This window comes from Ciconia boyciana, chromosome 3, assembly GCF_034638445.1.
Source record: "Ciconia boyciana chromosome 3, ASM3463844v1, whole genome shotgun sequence".
NCBI classification, from domain to species: domain Eukaryota; kingdom Metazoa; phylum Chordata; class Aves; order Ciconiiformes; family Ciconiidae; genus Ciconia; species Ciconia boyciana.
The window spans coordinates 110337420-110356869 of NC_132936.1; the positions used below are offsets into that span (position 1 = coordinate 110337420).

Genomic DNA, 19450 nt, shown 5'->3' on the forward strand with positions numbered 1-19450 from the left:
CTTGGGGGATTTCTTGGTTGAAAAAAACGTCTGGAGGGAAGAAGTACACTAGAAAAACAACAGAGGAGCAGCCCAAACTTGGGTGAGCTTCTGCTATCTTCTCTCAGCTTGCTTGAGTTGTAGTTTGGAAGCAGCCCTTTCTGTAAAGGCTGAAATACCTTTAGGGGAGCCAGAAAGATGTCAGAGCTGGCAAATTGGGTTATGCAGTGGGGACCAAACCCCTGGGGTCCAAACTCTTGCAGAAGTATCCAGCAGGCAGACCTAGAGTTTGCCAAATTAAAAGAGACGGCTAAGTCTAAACTCTTCTCCCGAAAATCCTTAAAATGTGCAGGAGCATGGGCTGTGTGGTTGGTGGCCAAAAGTTTAGTTGAAGAAAAACAGGCAGCCCAGGTAGAAATTCAGAACCTCAGGGAGGAAAACAACAAACTGAAAGCAGAAATAAAGGCTCAGCGACTTAAACTAGAGGAGGGTAAAACTCGAGAAGGAGTTGCGGCTGTGGAGCAAGTACGAAGCGTTCTCCAGTATCAAGAAATGTGTGAACAAAAAAAGGCCATTTTGAATGAAAATCAGGCACTGAGGGAAAAACTAGCTGTCAGCACAAAAGCTGTAGAGGAGGTGCAAGGAGCAATCCAAGTATTAATGCAAAAAATAGAGATGCTAAAAGAGAAGGGCACAGACCACCGAGCCTGTGAGGCCAAGATGGAAAAGTTAAAAGCAGCGTTAGGGGCGAAGCGCAGCGCCGTCACCGCCCTTACGAAAACCCCCTACCAAGGAGATGATGAGCAGTGGGACGGAGAAAGGTGGTTTAATCCAGATGGCAGCCCCTCCGTAGAGGAGTGCAAGCCTGCGAGCCCACATGCGCTAGTTTCTGAGATGCCGGAAAGGCGTAAAGCAAACCCCGTTTCGCTTACCAGTGCTCAGGTGGCTGTGAAAAGGGAAGGTGGAGGAGCAGAGGGGAGAAGCTGGGGAAATGGGCAGCCACAGGCAGATCAGATAATCGGGGGGGAAACAGCTACTGCTGAGCCGGCTCCACACCAACTCAAACCAGGGAGCGCCCAGGGAAGGAGCAAGCAGTCGGCAGGGAGAGCTTGGGCAAGGGAGGATGGAGGGGGTGCCGGGGGAGGAAGGGGCAGCAGAGGAAGGGAAAACCCCAGGGAGAAGAGGGACTCAGAGGTGCTGCAGACGGCTGCCTCCGCCGGTGCGGCCCCCCAGATCCCCTCCCTGGGGAAAGGGAGGAAAGGAAGGTGGCAGGGCAAGAGGCAGTGGCAGCACGGCGCAGCTCCCCCCGTCGTGGCACAAAGTGCCGTGGCCAGGAGGGAGTTAAGCACGATGCGAGTGGACATATGGAGGCAGCTTCGGAAGCACGGGGAGGATATGGCGCGCTGGGACAACGCTCCCACCAGGGTTTTGCTGGATCGCCTGCTGCAGATCAGTGGGAGAAGAGAGGGAAGCGGGCCCGAGGCCCCTGCCCTTCCCGTCATAGTCTAGGGCAGCTGGTCCCCCCCTTCCCCGGGCTTGTGGTCAGAGCAGAAGCGGACCACTGGGGAAGGCCCCGCGCTGGGAGCACGGGGGCATCGGGAGCAGAGCCCACGAGGCATCGCCCGTGTCGCACGAAAAGCTGGGGCACGGGGTGCAGGCTGTGGGCAATGCAAATTAAGAAGGCTCCTCTGATGGAGGAAACGCAGGAGGAGTGAAGTGTTAAGGGGTTTTTTGTTTGCTTATTTTTACAAGAGAAACAAAGAGGGAGAAGTTGACTTTTCCAGCAGGAGCAGCCAGGGCTGCGGTGAGCAGAGGCTGCCTTAGCTCTGCCACAGCCGCCCTGGTGCCTGTTTTGCTGCAAGGAGTCCGGGCAGGGATACCAAACGCTGCTCAGGCCAAGCTAGCAGAGGCTGTTTTGGGGAAAAAAGCAGAAGGCTTTAAGGGCTGATAAAACACTGGAGTGAGTCCAGGCTGTGATCCCAGCTGGGCTGCAGCGTTTGCCAGCAGTGATGTGCAGCAGCGGGAGTGAGAACGAGCTATAGGTATGAAGGGCTGTGCAAGGAAGGTTATAGGAGTCCCGAGCACGGTATAAACCCTGAGGGTGAAGCAAGGAGAAAAGAACAGCACCTTCTTTCTGGCTTTTCTGTAGGCTATCCAGAAGGGTTTGGACTTCAAAAAAAAAAGAAAAAAAAAAAAAGGCACCATTTTCAAAAAGAATACCTGCCTGTTATCAGAGGTAAAGCAGCAAAATCAAGAGGTACGAGCAGGGCAAATTCAGAAGATACCAACACAAATGAAGCAGTTCACACTTAGCATTACTGTTGTTAAATTCAATATGTGTTTTCACATAAGCATGTGGAAGTATGTGCAGAAAAGAAATCAGGAGCGGTATACAAAAAATGGAAAAAAGGATTGAAACAGGAATGCTAACCAAGTGCTACCAATACATAAAAAATTAGAAGCTGGAAAAATGGCAGATTAAGCATGTACATATATAGGGTTGAGGGGAGGGTAATTAATGCTAAAATATTCTAATTGACTTGGGACAAAGTTCACTTTGAAAGCAAAAAGTTAAGCCTATAATACATATTCTAGTTGATGTGTTAACACCAACATTTTTTCTTAGAGTGAAGAAAAAGTAAAATTAAAAAAAAAAAAGACTGATCATGCTAAAGAATATGCATTAATGTAATAGACTTTAAAATATAAAGTTCTTCTGTTACAGAGAAGAGACAGAACCAACGAAAAACAAATACGATGGAGGAACGGTAAGCAGCAGCTTAAGAACATAAGCTAAAAAATTGTATAAAAATATACAAAGATGCAGTTTGTTAGATCCTTAATATCATCCAAAAGTCCTATGGGTGTAAATGATCTACCTTGGTTAACTAAGATAACTATTAATAACAATCTTTGCTATTTTTGTCTCCCATAGGTAGCACAGAAGAATAAGTAGGCATTCCAAATTATGGATATTAATAATTGTATGTTGCTTAGCATTTTCTTTCCTGCTTTTATTTTGCTTTATTATCATATATGCATAGAAGAAGGAAAAATATAATCTTTTTTTAGATCAGTTACTGTTGCTGAAGTTCAAACAAGAGAAAAGAAAGCAAACTGTGGAGACAAGGAAAAAAATGGATCCAGTTTAAAGAGGTCACCGTCTCCAAACAAGAGAAACCCTGTTTCCCTTGATGCGGATGGACATACCTCCTGTTATTGATAGCGATTGTGATTAATAGGTCACCAGCATACGATGCAATGCCTGTATATGTAACACTGAAAACATGTAGTTGTATCTGCAAAACATTATAGTATTTTGAGTACTAAAAAAAGAAAGATGAACAAATCAAGTGTAGATATTTCTGGTAGGATAAGTTATATTTAAAAAAATATACCATTAGTGTAGCTTTACATGAGGAAAACTGCATAGTGTGGTTTCGAGTATAATTTAGAGCACCTATGTGTAAGTTGATGGTGCTGGGATGGGTAGAAAACTAAAGGTTCCCCAGTGATGGGGATATCAACACACTACATACGTGTATGATATGTAATCATGTATTGGTCTGATGAAAAATTTTATTTTGTTATGGAGGAGATGGTGAGGTGATTTTAGAAATTTAGAGCAGGAGGGTTTCTGAGATGAGAGCTGTATGCCAGCGATGATGGGCAGCTCCCAGCCGCCTCTCTGGAAGGACACCAGCAAGCAGGAGGCACTTACACGTGCAAATTGCATACGAGAAGATAGCAGTTTTCAATCAGTTTAGAACAGAGGTTAGCCAGATGTGAATATGAACTGTATCCTTTGGTTTCTAGTGGCTCTGTAATCACTTACATGGAATCCAGCTGTGTTTGTGTGTATACCCAGCATCCAGAAATCACCTCTGCATGTCTAAGTTGTCTGATAATACACGTGCGTGTAACATAACTTTAATTTAATGGTATGATTTTAATTATACAATGCTTTTAGAAGTGACACTAAAGTTACTAGAAACTTTTTAACTGCATACTGAATGAAGCCTAGTAACATTTGGTTTAGGTTTTGAGCTGTTGTTGCAGATAACAAAGCATCCAGTTGTAGTCCCACAGGCAGTAAAACAAGCCACCAAAGCAAGGTTTGCGTTACATGACAAGAGTGGGCAAGTTGTTCTTACTACAACTGCAATAAAAGGTGCCGAGCATCATTCTTGGTGTAAATCCCTCCTCAGCGGGACTCCCATCAGCTTCTGAAATTTTTAACAAGGCTGTACAGCCTAGAAGCGTAATCCTGAATATTGTAAGAGTTTGGTTAGTTGTGCAAATTATCCTGGCTATAAAACCAAATATCAGGTAAACCAAGTGGCAGCTATACAGCAAAGCCAAGACCTACAGGGCACCCTCAAACCCACACGAGGCAAGACCAGATAGGAAAAAGCAAACGCCTCCAAGAAGATCAATTGCTCGGTCCTGGCAAGGAGCCTTGAGCCACAGAAGGGTTTGCAACGTCCTTGCTGGACTCGTGTGTGACAGCTTATGTCCGTGGACTATCAGAAGGGGGTCTGTATGGCTATAGGCCACGAAATATGGTCTGCCCACTGCCAGTAACAGGCCACAGGCTGTGTACTAATACTGCAAAACCTAACATGGAGGGTCGCCAGCCTTGCTTTGGTTGGGGCTTCCCATGTGGGGAGCTTCACGTGAGCTCCATAGCTGTAACAGCACCTATCTAATGACCCGGGGCCCTCACCCGTCTGCGCTCAGCTTTTGCTTTGCCTGATCCAAGGGGTGCCAAAAAGCCTCCAGCAGCACGGCTTGGCTGTATTTCTGCAGTGCAGCAGGAGCAGCTGCGGGCACAGCAATCGGTCCCTGAGCCGGGAGGAAAATCACAGCGTGGGGGTGCAGGCAGGGGAGAGCATCGGGGCCTTGAAACCTCTGGCACAGGGCGATACCGGCAGCCCCGGAGCTATGAACTACTCCCCCGTGGGCAACTGCTGCATCAATGGAGGAACATGGCCTTGGGGCTGGGAAACACCGCTCTCCAGCAGCAAGGAGGATGAGGAGCAGGTCTGCAAGTCATGCACAGCTCTGCCTGGAGGGTCAGCGCAGATGTCCGTGGCTCTGGGGACTGAGGAACACGGCGGGAGAGCCTTAGAGACAGAGCCCCGGGTGGACTCTAGCAGAGGAAGAGGCAGAAACCACACTACCAGCACCCCGGCGAGGCAGGCGGGGGGAGCAGCCCCACCATTGGCATCGCACTGCTGGGGGGGAAGGACGTGGTGGGTCTGATACCTGCAGCCCCCCACCTTCTCCTGGGGGACAGCCGGCACCTCCGCATCCGGTGCCCGGGCGGCAGAGGGGTGAGCATAACCTGGGGAAAGCTGCAGCGGCTAAAGCGCTGTATGTATATCAGCTTTGACACTGGTATTTTAAGGGTTTTCTTTCTTTTATCCCTTTTCTCTCTAATATTTAGATAATATTGTTTATCATTGTTAGCATCATTGTAAGTGTATTGATGAGGACTCTTTGAGCAGACTGTTAAAGCTTTTAAGTAGACTAACAATAAATTGTACGTCCTCTCATACAAGTTGTGTTTCTCTAGCCAACATAAATGGCACAAGTTGTGGTAAAGCAACCCTGACTTCTGTGAGGGGAATATTTGCTAAACTGGAATAATGATGGAGAGAAAGATGAACATCCAACGGTAACCTCAGAAAACTGGGTCTGGTCGAGTGCCACCGTTCGTTGTCTTTCCAGGCTACAGCATCCAGCTCAGGCCTTCTTGGCCTTTCCCTGCAGTGCTGCCACTCCCTCAACATATGATTAAATGAGCCTTCTCCTCACAGTACATGTAAATCAGCAAAATGCCCCATTTCCAAAGCACAGCCTCACAGATATTCGAAAACAGTGGGCACAAGCTCCGTCTCTGACACCAACAGCCCCACTACAGAGCATCATATCTCAGGTGTCTTAAGATGTAGACAACGTTGTTCACACACAGTGCAAGCTGCTCGCTCCTCCATCCCATCGTGGAATAACCAGAGTGCAAATGTGGGTTGGGTCAGAAGAGCAGCCGTTTATTTACGATAGAAGACTGAGAAGCAGAGAAACAGGCTCTGCTGATGTGAACGCTGTGCTTGCAGAGTAGAGAGAGGTTTATATTCTCTCAGAGATGCTATGCAAAAGGCAGATAACGGGGTACAAGTTGCACACATCTGTTACATACACAAGGCTACAGGACCACTCACGGCCAGTCTGGATTCTGCTTTCTTCGGTCCGGGATCTAGTTTATCACGAAGGTTACCCAGTGATTACTGTTTCAGGAGACAGGGTGAAGGTTCAGTCAAGAGACCTAGTTACCCCCTAGCATTTCTATTTCCACAGTCCTCCAAAGGTTGCTCATTACGCGAGGGAGACGGCCCATTACACGGGAACAGAGAGCTGCTATCAGCTGTGATGGTGGGGGGAGCGGTCCTTCCACTCCGGGCTTATTTCATCGAGATGACGGGTGATGCAGGCTTCACACCGTGAGACTCAGCTGCTGCATCGCATATCTGACACTCGCGTGCATAAATACCTTCTAACAAAATTCCTGACTTCCTACTGTGAGCAAACTCAGTCCCTGCTGCCGGTGCCACCAGCCCTCAGGAGAGTCACGCCAGGGGCCGGAGCATTGCGTGGTGCAGCCAGCACAGCACCATGAACCAGCCCCTACCAGCGACGCTCGGAGACTCTTCCTATTTTGCCTGCCAAGAAAGGGATTTGAAAAGGTTTGCTTTACCTTGGCGACTGACTTTTACACACCTTCTCATCCAGGGTCCCCCACACAATTTTCATCAGCTCTGCATCAGTGGAGTTTCATCACAGGTTAATGTCCCAGGGGTGAAGGGAGAGGTGACCCACCAGCCAAGGCCAGGTACACTCCTTATGGAGACAGGAGGCTACAGTTTGGGGGAAGGGGAGGAGGGAGGGGACGGAGGAGATTTTAATATAAAACCTGACAAAACCAAGAAGGAATTACCCTTTTCACAGGAACATCTCCAAACACTCCTGTACCAGGACAAGGCACCAAAACCAGCAAGGTCAGTATTTTCAAAAACAGCTAGTCTGAGAACAGCAAAACCTGATTTTCAGAGCAAGCGGGTACCCATACTTCTCACTTGCCTCTGTGAGAGCAGAAGATGCTCGCTGCACCCCTGCAAACCCAGCCCTCAATTCCCCACGTTGAGCACCGAAACAGCAGCACCTACTACGTGTGGCTGCGTGGGTGCCAGCCGGGACGAGCCCAGTGATCCTGGCACAGCCACAGCACTGGCATGTGCGTACAGCAGCCACAGTGATTCCCCATCCTTCTTCAAGGCTGCACATAAACCTGTCCCCCTTCTCCAGCGTACTTTGCTCGTTGGTCCATCCCTCAAACAACCACCTCCTAACAACACTGCAGAGCCTTTATTTCTCTTTAAGGGGCTTTAAACTCCCCTTAATGCACACCCTAACTACAGCAGTCATCAATTTCTGTTGATACTTTATCATCCAAATTCCTTTGCTTGCTGGGTTGCCTTCCTGGCCTTGGCATTAGACTTTCTGGCATATCTTAAAAGCACCAAGTATATTACACACCCCTGCACACCTGACCCGTAAAACATTAATGCTCTTCCTTTCTTCTTGCTCATTATCTCAGATGGCCTTTGACTAAAATATGTGGAGCCATATTTTGCAAACTTTCAAATCCTGGCTTTAGCTCCATATAATGTCAGGTACAAACCATGAAACTGGCAATTACTTCTGAAATTTGCTGAAGTATGCGTGCATTTGAAATAAAGGTTTTGATTCAAAGCTTTCAGGAGTCAAAGCATCTATTAAAAGGATGATACAATTATAATATTGTCTGTTAGGTCTGACATATAAATAATTTCAGTACTTTCCGCTTAATTACAGTGAACCAATGAAAGTGTGTCTAGAAGTAGGTAAGGAAAAAAAAAGATTATTTACATGCAATGGTGTTTGTTTCCTTTCTTCTTTTCTTTGGCAAAAATGATAGAGAAAAACATTGGGCACGAGCCTCAGCCTTTGCCTTTGTCGTCTTGTTCTTTTCCTTTTGAAGTCTGAATAAAAAGGGAGTAAGAAAAGATTACTTCCATAGAAATAAATGCTGCACGATTTACAGCACAGCTTCTGCGTTGATTGTTCCCCAGCATCTTCTGAGCCTGCTAAAGCACTCTGCCATAATCAAGTGAAAAGCATTGTAGAAATGTGTTTCCTTAAGACAAATCCTTTGTGCAGTTTATAGATCCAAGCAAGTGTTATGTGTCCAAGGGCATGCTGCCTTCATACAGGCAGGCCCCAGACTGGCCCGTTTTGCTATTCACATCACAAAGTCATGTCCAAAATGTTCCCCACTACATCTCAACTATTTCAGATGTCTCAAATCTCTCTCATAGAGAAGCAACTTCTTCCCCCTCCAGGACATATATTTGCATTTTTCCAGGTAAAATATCACCTGGTGATCTTATTCCCACGTTTCCTATCTCTAGATAGACGCATTCCTAGAACAGGGGGGAATGCAGGGAGGGTAGAAGTTAGCATAACGTATGATTAAAGGCAAAATAGGAACTAGTACCCATCTGGATAAAGCCCTCAGGTAAGACTCCTACAGCTTTCCAGTCTCTACAGAAGCAAGCGGTGGTATAAACCCCCAGCTGCAGTTAATTCCTTGCAGGAATGTTGTTAGTATTAAGAAACTTAACAACGAGAGTCTCAACAGTAGTTCTGTTCACTGTATCACAATTTAACGAATCCTGTAAACTCATCAGACTGTCTGGAAAAAGAATAGCAACAACAAAAGCAAGGAAACTGTTGAGGCATTTCATAACTGTTGTTGCACTCTTTTGTTCCTCCCCCCCTTATCTGCTATACCCTCTTTCCTCCCCCTATTTTGGGATATTTTTTGTGACTCCTTCAATGTACTTCAATTCTGGTAGAAAAGTCTACTTTTAGCCCACACCACAGATGTTTCAAAGGCAGTAACTGACTCAAGTTAGTCTTGTGATGGAAACTGTGTTGTAGCTTTATGTTGCCATGGTTCTTTAGTTGACAAAATAGTACTTTTGACAGACAACTTCTAGGTCTTTCATAGCCCTCCTATTTCACACAAGATGAGGGTAACTTGAAGGACAAAAACTAAAATGACCTGGTAGGAAAGGGGTTGTAGGAGAAGGCTGGTGGCATAACTGGGCATAGACCCGAGGCCTCTTCACTTCCAGGGCTGTACCAGCTGCCCTCCTCTTCTGACTCCACTTGATGCAAGTAGGATTTTCAACAAAATTTAGCCCAGTGCTGGTAAACGCCGATTCACTCAGTCTGTGAGGACGTGCTGGATTCAGTGAAGCTTGATTGAGATGTGTTCCTGTGGTCTTCAGCAGAATTTCTGGTTGGGCTGATGCTTATAGCAGCTCCCCCTCCCCACAGTGCAATGCTTATGGTCTGCAGAGAGGACCTGGTTTTATATCAGAACCTACCCACACATTTTGGGGCAAGGACTTCAATTCAGTGCTTATAAAGCTACAGTGAATGCACTGGCCACCAGCTATTAACTTCTGCTTGTTCCTCCTCTCCTCCTTTGAGAAAGGGGGAGAGGGGAACTAATCAGGCACCGACATTTAATACTGCAGTGCAGCCCTCTGCAGAGGTGGAGAAAATGTCTAAATCGGTTCCTGTCAGATGGAGGCGTTCAGTCACGTTCACCCTCTGTGCAGGCTGTGCATCCCAACTTCACCAGCCAGAAGCTGGCCGCTGATCTTCCCCTATTCTCCCTCATAAAACATATTATTATTTAAAAAAAAAAAAAAAAAGACGACATCAGGGAAAAAAGAATCAGTCAAAACATACCAGCTACTGCTTCCCTCTGCAGTTTGCATCTCAGCCTCATTATGTCACCTGAAGAATAGGAATTATCTTGGTCTTTTTTAAGGTGGCAGCTTCCTTGGAAAGCTCTGAATCTGACATCCTTGGTGTGGAACCCTGGGGAAATAAAGTTGTTTTAGATTTCCTATAAATACCTCTTCAACCAGCATGAGACTAACAACATCTGTCCCAAAGTCTGATGTTGCAATAAACCGTGCTGAAGCATAGCTTTGGGAAGAGCCTGACCCGAGTTATTTCAGAAGGAAAAAAATACAAACTTGGGATTTGGCCTGAGAACTTGAAGTGTATTTTAGATGTATTTTACCCCAAAGATTATAGTCAGTTATTATATATCCTTCAAGTCAGTCACAAATTCTCATCCCCCTGCAATCCCATGGACCCCTAGTTCAACCAGGAATACTGGAATATTTTAATCACAAATTACAACTGCAGCCTCCTTGAGAAGGAGGTCTGAGGTTATTCTGCGAGGACAAATCAAATCAAGTCATCTTTGTTAGCAGCTTTGACCAACCAGGAAAATAAAATGAGAATTTTCAGGAGAAAAGCTTTTAAGGACGTATTTTTGTCTTAAGGCCCTAGTACACTTATCAGAGAAGGGTTCTCCCCAAAAGGGCAGGGTGCCCACCCTCAGCTAAGTTAGGCAGGGACACCTGGCAAAGGCTAAGAAAGCAGGCAGGACCACATCTCCAGGCTGCAGTGATTCAGTGAAAGTCCCAGAGAGTAAATAATTTGCAAGCTGCCACATTTTGCTTCAGATTTCACTCCCCAATATTTCTAGCTCTTGAAACTTTCCACAGAGTCCCTTGTGCTTTCAGAAAAGACCTCTTCATCAAAATACCAGGGTTGATAACGGATGGCATGTGGTATATACCCAGCCATTAACATTTTTCAAACCTAAACATTGATTATTACAATGGGCACATCTAACCATTAACATTTTTTGTTAACATTTTTCAAACCCAAACATTGATTATTACAATGGGCACATCTCACTGTGAAGCTAATGAAGGGGGAGTGAGATACTGATGGCCCCGGGAGGTGAGTTGGCACTGAGCTGGATTCAGACCACCCCATAAGGGTCAGCTCACGGGTGATGTTGGAAGGGAGTGCAACAGCATTTTCTTAACAACAGAAATCTTTAAAATAGAGCTGATGTGTGGAACACTGGTGCTTTGCAGAGAAGCTGGATTTATCCCACATGGACACACGAACGAAGCAACACATGTAGTAGACATTTGACAGTGGCTGGCATTCGCCTCTGGGATCTGGCCACATCAGAGGAGCACAAAATACCCCTTTATTAAAAAAGGTATTGAAGGGAGCATGCAAGGCAATCCACCATCTATGGATACACACTGCAGTACCCAGCTGCAGCATTCTCTTTTTCAATTGTTTCTTAGGCTCAGGGAGGAAAATAATGGTATCTCTATGCAGGGGTCCCTGTCACTGCTTGCTTCCCCTCCTGTAAATTAATTTTGTCACCTCTACCACACCCCACCAGCTGCAGCCAGGGCAGCTTGGGATTTTATTAAAGGTAAGCTGGGGATGGTAATCAGATACACTCACAGCATAGAGGCAGCAGCCTAGTCAGAAGTACTGCATTTGCTGAGGGAGCGATGGAAATGATCCTACATTAATCTTAAAGACTTCCAGGATCAGTTTCAAAACTGAGAGGTGGAATGTCTGTTGAGGACCCTTGTTCAAGTCTCTGGCACATTTCACACCGATCCTACCTGCAACCTAGAAAAAAATGAGTCAGTAAGAGCTCTGAACACCACTTGATCTAGTAAGAAACAACATGGATTTTGTGAAGTAGAAAGAGGATGCAGCCAAGGCCAAGAAAAGAAAGTATATGATGGGACTGGAGAAGGGTGGAGCCTGGTGAAGGTCAGAATAGGTGGGAAGAACAGGGAGCAAAAGGTCTTCAAGAAAGAGGATGGTGGTTTGGCAGGATGTCACGATGAGAAGCGTTCAGCTTGTTATGAACAGATGGAGACAAAAGACAGGAGCGAAGGCAGGGAAGAAATGAAGATGGCAGATCACCAAATTTGTTTATCTAAGAGGACTTAAAAGGAATCACTCTGAAAGGTGACTGAAAAATGACACCATTTCATTGCTTGCTGTCATTTTAATTCAGCACCAGACTAAGCCTTGCCATAAGGCGCAACTGAGTTAATATTTGGGATAATATAGCCTTACTGACTGTTACCCTCAGGTTACACATCCTCAGCGTGCCTTCACCAAGCAGCACTTCCCTGCCACCACAGACCAGCAATCCAACATCAATGGATAAAGATTTTTACTCAGGGTCAATGCAATCCCAGAGTCACAAGCTGTAAGACCTCAGAACTGTAGTGTAGACTCCGGGTGAATCATCTGAAGCCTCTGAGCATCCATACACAAAAGTGAGTAGTCATTCTCAGCTTTTTTTGTAAAAGACCTTGAAGTCTTTGGGTTAAAACCTTATATAAAAATGCTGGGTAATATCATTCTCACTTGTCAAATACAAACATGTGCAGCGCGCAGCATACAGCATGGAAAACTGTGATGATTTGCTACAGTCATTCCAAAACTGATCACATCTGTTACTAAGCTCCATAGTAGGAAAGGACACCACTTCCACTTAATGCTACAGCGTAAAGCCTAAGCTGTGAGTGGTTAGAGCATGCATTTCACCTGAGCTGCCAGTTCTTGGACCTCAAACCAGGATCGTATTTTGTACTGCCTACAAAAAGAAAAAGAAAAGAAAAGGTTTAGTGTTCTTATAACAAGTATTTCAGTCTGATCCTCTAACTGATGCAGATAGGAAAATTTACAGCTAACAGCAAAGTCACGCAAAACACTAAAGAACACCTGCAGAGGTATTCTTTAGGGAAAAGGTGCTTACAAGTACCCTTCAGGAGACTAGTGATCTCAGCACGTGTGCACAATGTCAAGTAAAACCAAAACCCACCAGTTACTATGATTTCATTTCTATTCTATATAATTCCTCTCTATACATGTATACATGCTCTGTATATATACAGAAATATATATATATATTTCTACTCAGACCAAGCCTGTAGGGAATGAGTAGCTCCAATGAAGTCAGCTGACATCAAGAGAAAAAACAGTGTAAAGGAGAGAAGAATCAGGTCCAGAGTCTTTCAAACACTGATTATTTGGCAGCTAGTCAGTGCTGGAAAAGGTCACTGAACTAAGCCATTTCTAAGGCAATACTGTAAACACTTAATTTTACAGTGTTAAAGGATGGACAAAAACATGTGCCTCTGCTAGATTTTATACAACTATCCATTTAAGACACAAAAAAACAGATGTATGTATGCATCCTGAGAAGAGATACCAGAGCACAATAACTGAAAGGCAAAAACGTAGTTTTCCATTCCTCTGTCCAAATTGATACACTGTTGGGAGCTGGCTCTCCTTTCTTTTCTCGCAAACTGAAGTGTCTGTGCAAAAAGTGACTCCTAAGTTAAGGCTGCTCGGCACTTTCCAATACACGGCTCTTTTCAGCTGGTTATAATTTTACTTACCAAGCATTAAACAGTTGGGTTGAAGTTTTCCATGCTGGAGGTCTGCTTCAGGATAGGTTATTATGTTCTAAACTAGTTCATCTAGAAATGGTTAGGCATTTCTGAAAACAAGGCTCGGGGGATGTATATAATTTTGCCCGTTTAAAACAAAGTGTCCAATTACATTGTTAAAAAATTTTTGTGATGCAATGCTGTGGAGCTGGGCCTTGAAATTTGGTAGGGTTGTCAGACCAGTGCGTGTCTTTTGCCCGTTGCCTGCGTGTCTGCAGAGGGATGCGTTAGTGTTCCAGCTTAGTTCCTCGTCCACGCTGGGTGCCGGCCCCATGCAGAAGAGATGAGCAGAGCCTTCTCCATACCTGTCTCTTCTGAGTATCTGTGCCACCAGAGCAGGAACTGAGAACAGTAAGATCACTTCACTTGTGTCTGTGTTCTTCATCCCTCCCTGGCAGCACAGAAGGGACAAGGATAGAAACCTGATTTACTGCCAGTGCAAGCAAGCCTTGGCTGTTCTTTGCATCACCCCCAGCAGCCTGCTAGCAAGGCTGCACGTGCTGTTTGCGTGACAGCCCAGTGAATCAGAGCAGCAACAGCCTTTCTGTCTCCCTGCACCGGTTCACCGTACAGCCACGCCACCAGCATTGCTGTCACAGGGCAGGGGTGAGGAGGAGCCTGCAGCAAAGACCTGAGCCCGGCACCAGAGAACCGCAGCCACTAATGCCATGCTGGGAGGAACAAGGTCACCTGCTGAAAACTCAGCAGGGATGCAAGGAGCAGGGCAGGAAGGAGAGAGCGGAACGAATGGCAGTGTGGGGAGATGACAAGCGGCAAAAGCACAGACTGCAGAAGGAGGAACAAAGCACAACAGGGCTGCAGAGAACAGGGAGAGAAGGAGTAGAAAAGAAGGAGACAGGTAAAGGAGCCAGTAATGAGTATCACCTTCCCCAAGGCACCTGGAGCCAGTATCTAAGCATCGACACTGCCAGCAAGTAACTGCAAAACCTCTGGCAGAGCATCCTTCTCTGCCTTTGCCTTCCTCTCCCTGCCCGTGGCAGACTTCCACCAGCTTCTCCTTCAGCCTTGTGACATAAAAATACCAGTGCTGCTGGAAGTGAGTTTTATGGGGGAAATAGCTTTTGTGTTTCTTTTTGGTTTCATGCAAACATTGGAATTTTTTGTCCTACATCTGCACTGGACTGAGTGTTAAAAGCTGTTGTATTTCTGTGCCTCAAGTTTGTTTTGACAGGCAGCCAAAGTTTCCAGAAGCCCTGAGCTTACCTGCAGCTTGATAGAGCACATGAAGCGGGATGAGACAGACACTAAGCTACCTCCAGCTGCTCCTCCCTTTCCCAGAAATGTGGCATTTGAATCATGGGGCATTCTCTCCTGGACAGGGAACATGCATGGAGCAGGAACCTTCCCAACTCAGGAGGCTGGAAGCAAGAGAGTCAGTCAAGCAGTTTGGGTGGGAAATACAGATTCCATCTTCCCATCTCTTCCTCCAAAGGCCTATATGGGGCAGGAAATTCACCAACTCCAGGCATGAGGAGGGGAAAAGAACAAACCCAAAAACAACACCTCCCCCCGCAACCTACCCAGAACCAGCATACAAACTGAAAAAAAGTTCCCTATCCCATGCTGAGACCTTTCATTAAATGAAAACCTCTAAAGCCTAGGTCTGACGTCTGCTGAGCCTTTTTTGATGAAAAGCTTCCTCCAGCTGCTGGTTAAGTATCAGTCAGCTTTGGCGCTTAAGTAGTAATGGTTACTGCATCAAACGGGGTTCCCAGTTCAAATCCCCATCATGAAGAAGTCAGCTTAATCTGAGTTTCTTTTACTTTTGCCAGTTAAATGCCCATTGGAAAGTTCATATCCAAATTACCTTTAGAAACAAAATTATTAAAAAGTCAAACAGTCCAAAGTTAGGAACGGTGCGATGGAGGTTGGAACTACAAGTTCAATGCATACCTATAAAAGGGTGCTGATGGTGCCATCCCTGCTCTTGTGATCACATACCACTTTCACCCCCAGGCTGCACATATGCAGGGACAGGATAACCATGTGCTACCCAATCAGTTGGAAATCTGGCATTTTTTAAGTGTTCTACTTTTGTGACCTAAATCATATCTCTCTAATGTACTTTCGGCTACAATAAGAAATCACACTGAGAAACTTCATCCCAAGAATGGAGGCTTATTGAGTACATCACTAAGCTAATCCCTCCTCAGCAGGGAGACATGGAACAGACAATCCATCGATCCCTTCTGAGCTGAAATGACTAATCCATCATGCTGGTATAGTGATACTAGAAGTGACCCTCTAATATTGCCAAAAGCAGGCACTTCCCCAAATCCTTAAACTGTGCTAATTCTGTAGGGAAGGTGCAGCAATCACTACGGATTCATGCAGTTATGGCTTTTTTTCCGTGCATTTCACCACGTACATCTGTGGGTGCTGACTGAGCTAAGGTAGGTTTTACTTTCCCCCTAATTCCTAAAGCAAAAAGATTGCCCTCAGGACGCCTAAGCAACTTGCTCTAGTTGAGGGCATGGGCAGCTGCACTGTATGGACTAAAGCATACCTGCGTATGGATTTCCAGACCAGACCAAACCTAATAAAAACAGGTAGGACAGGGAGAAAGATCTGCTGGCCAAATACCGCCAGCAGCATAGCCAGAGAGGCTGTTTCTGCACCCTGTCCGTGGGATGCACCTGAGTTCTCACCACCTCCCACAGAGCATCCCACCTTCTTGACTGGGCACTGGAGCAAAGGTCCACCCCTGAAAAGTAATAAACATCCTCTTCTTCCTTCTGTACTCACCATGCAGTTGTGCTTACAATAATAGTCTTCAAACACTTGCAAGGACAGGAGATTGTGATACTCAGTCGGTCTTTAAGGACAGATGGAAGTCACCAGGCAGTTTTTTGGCTAAGCACCCTTGTACGAGCCAGCCATTCTGCCTTGCTTTCCCCTAGTAGGAAAGGGGTCTCCCTATCCCACCAGCTGCATCTATTGCAATGTCTGCCATTAGTCTGCAAACAACTATGGCGTGCAGTCTGTTGTAATTCAGTAAACTTACTGTTTCAAACACCTGTAAATGTTTACAACAGTCAAATGCTTCCAAAAGGACAAAGCAAAATCCCAAATCTAAACAACCCCGCGTCCTAGAGGAAAACAGCAATGGATCTTGATGTCAGGCAAGCACACATCTCTCTCATGGGCAGAGTCAAAATGTAAGGTCTCTCCCACACCTACTCCTGTGAGACACTTAGGAAATGCAAATGAATGCCATAGCTTTTTGTTCCTTCTCCTATTTTTACTTCTGTAAAAAATGCAAGTTTCTGATAGCGTTAAGTGCTTCGGATAATGAGAACAGAAACAGAGCCTATTTTGAAGGACAAATACTTTCCAGCTGCCTTCACCCAAACACAAAGAGGCCAGAAACAGCTCTGGTTCTGTACTTCCCGTTATCAGTGTCTTACAGCAAGGCCATTCAATGAGGTTTCTCAGAAGAAACAGAAGCGCTTAAATTCAGCCTCTTCCTCTGTTTATCAGGGGACCATATATCCTCTACAGTGCCCACCTGATTTCCACTTTCCCAGAACCCACGCAAGTCATAAAGAAAAGGTGCAAGCTTACCTCTAGAATTTCTTCTACCTCTGCTGCTTCTGAGTGAAATTGTCTGGTTTAGTAAGACTTTAATCCCCCCTCACACACACACACAAATGTTTTCTTTACTCGTTTATCTGGGTTTCTCTTCCATAACCTGCCTCCCATTGCAGAGACATTCTGGCCATTTCTTAGGCAAGTGCCAGGGTTTATTTTTGCAGTAACAAGTCAAACAGGAACACAGCCACCTCTTCAAACTGAGCAGAAGACAGAGCAGCCTGTACCAAACTGTAGGTATTTCAGGCCCCCGAGAGAGAAATGCCATGTTTAAGAGGCACAGACTGCTGTCTTACAGTCACCTCCTTTTTAAAAGGAGGAGCTGCAATGAAAACTTAAGCAGATCACACCGACAATAACATCAGATGGAAAGAGATGTAGCATAGCAATGGAATGGAAGCGTCCTGTGAACAGGGTGTATGAGGTCTTCCTTCACATTCACCTCTACCCAGAGCAGGATGTTCGGTCAGGCATCATTCCCAAATAACCTCTACCTAGACTTAGGGTGAGAGAGATGATAATGCCACTAACACCCTGCCAGAAGGACCCTTACCTAGTGAAAGGCTGGCATTGGACTGCCTGCAGTTTTACTAGCATCACAGAAATCCATTCGAATAAGAACCACCCTATTAGTTAACAAACAAAAGGCTGGAAGGCAAACATGAGATTTCTCCCCTTATAATTTCCTACACATACCAGAAATCCTTACACCAGAGAGGGATGGTGAGGGAAGTAACCACAAGACCAGGAACAGCTCCACACTGTCAAAATTAGGCTTGTCAGAAGCTGTTGAATGTCTTTGCCACATAACAGTTGATGAGACAGACAGCAGCTCATTTTCTTTGGCCATAATATTTCAGATTTCCTGAAAAAAGAAAAAGGCTTAGCGAGTGACATCGTCAATCAGGCCATACTCTTCCTCACCACTCAAAGTGATCTTTTTAAGTTATTGGGCACTTTTAACTCGAGCTTATCAAGAAAAGGGTCTCAAGATTGCTTAGTTCTTTAAAGAAAGTCCTGCAAAAACAGGGCCCAGATTAGAGAGTGATCCTAATCAGTGCTGCAGTTAGTCTGAAGCATTTCATCCCTGTCAGGCATCAGGGAGTCTGCAAAGCCCTCAAGAGCCACAGGAAACCAAGCTTCACTGGGTTTTTTTCTTTTTTTTTTTTAATAGTTTTGTTAAAGAAGTGAAGACAGGCCCAAGAAGGATACACAACACACTACTTCTGGCTTTTGCAGAATAGTACTGCAACATTGCGTCTTAGGTTTCTCTTCTAAAATAGGGTTGGTTAACCAGCTAGCCTTTTCCCACGTCAATGCTGTAGCCTTCCCAGTTGCTATATACTTGGCAATTGTGTCCTGAACTGCAGCTTCACCAGTTCCTTACCTGTTAATGTACTGTTGATCTGCTGACTATTTCCTGCAGCTCTGGCAGAAATCTGTAGGGACAAGCTTGCCCTGTAAGAATAAGCCTGTGTCAGCTGACCATAGCCATGCCCAGAGCCCAGTGTAATGCTACCTTATCTAACAGAGCCACAAGATATGTATGCCATTTCAAAAGTTCTTTTGAACATCCATAGAAAGCATAATTCAAATGCTTTTTCAATCCACAAACACACCATCCAATCTTTTCATCTTCCCAAAGCTGTGTTTTGCTGAAATGGTAGTCAGCAGCTTTAGCAAAGTACTTCAGTTTTGGGTACACCTGCACTGCAACTACAGGATGAGATCGTAGTGCAGGTAATGTAAACTCTAACACAGCTAACATTAGGCAAAAGTCATAGCACCACTGCTAGCCCAAGCTGCAGCCTAAGAGCACAAATGCTGAGGTCTCCATAAACACACAGTGGAGTCCGTTGTGCACTGTAATGTCCTTGCTACCTTCTTTGCCTAAGAGGGCATAGGCACACCATCACATGCCAGGCACAAGTTCCCTGTAGTGGCACATTTTGCTGCGCCAGCCATGCCTTGTTTGGGAATCCGAGGCTACTGTACTACTACAAAATAACATTTAATGGCAAATAGCGATGTCTTCTCTGTTGCTAGCATTACTGTAACCAATCATCTTGTTCCCTACAGATAAGTTATCTGTATCCACACACAAAGTGTCTCAAGGAGATGCAGGCAAAATTTATGAGGCTAAACGCTCCCACAGAGCCATCAAGGTGATACAGAAGGGAAGAGCATGTAGGCTAAAAGAGCAATACAAAGTCTACTGTTTTAAAGCTGCAGTGAACTTGCTTAAGCCTCATAGGCTTTTAATGAATTCACCTCAATAGTGTTTTTCAAATCATAGACTTGGGGGAAAGTAAGCTTTAACATCTCACAGTCTAACATCCTACCAAAATGAAGAGGTCTTAATATAAGTTAGAATA

At 45.4% G+C, this 19450-nt stretch overlaps 1 long non-coding RNA gene across 1 annotated transcript; it reads right to left on the reverse strand.

The window, feature by feature from the left end:
* Positions 1-6004: 6004 nt before the first annotated feature.
* LOC140649619 (uncharacterized) lies at positions 6005-18536 on the reverse strand. The gene is made up of 9 exons (XR_012041684.1): positions 18463-18536; positions 17772-17940; positions 13413-14842; positions 12556-12604; positions 11446-11619; positions 9844-9975; positions 9146-9451; positions 7948-8060; positions 6005-6896 (listed from the first exon to the last, which is right to left on the reverse strand). It is a non-coding gene; the product is annotated as an uncharacterized lncRNA (long non-coding RNA).
* Positions 18537-19450: the final 914 nt, after the last annotated feature.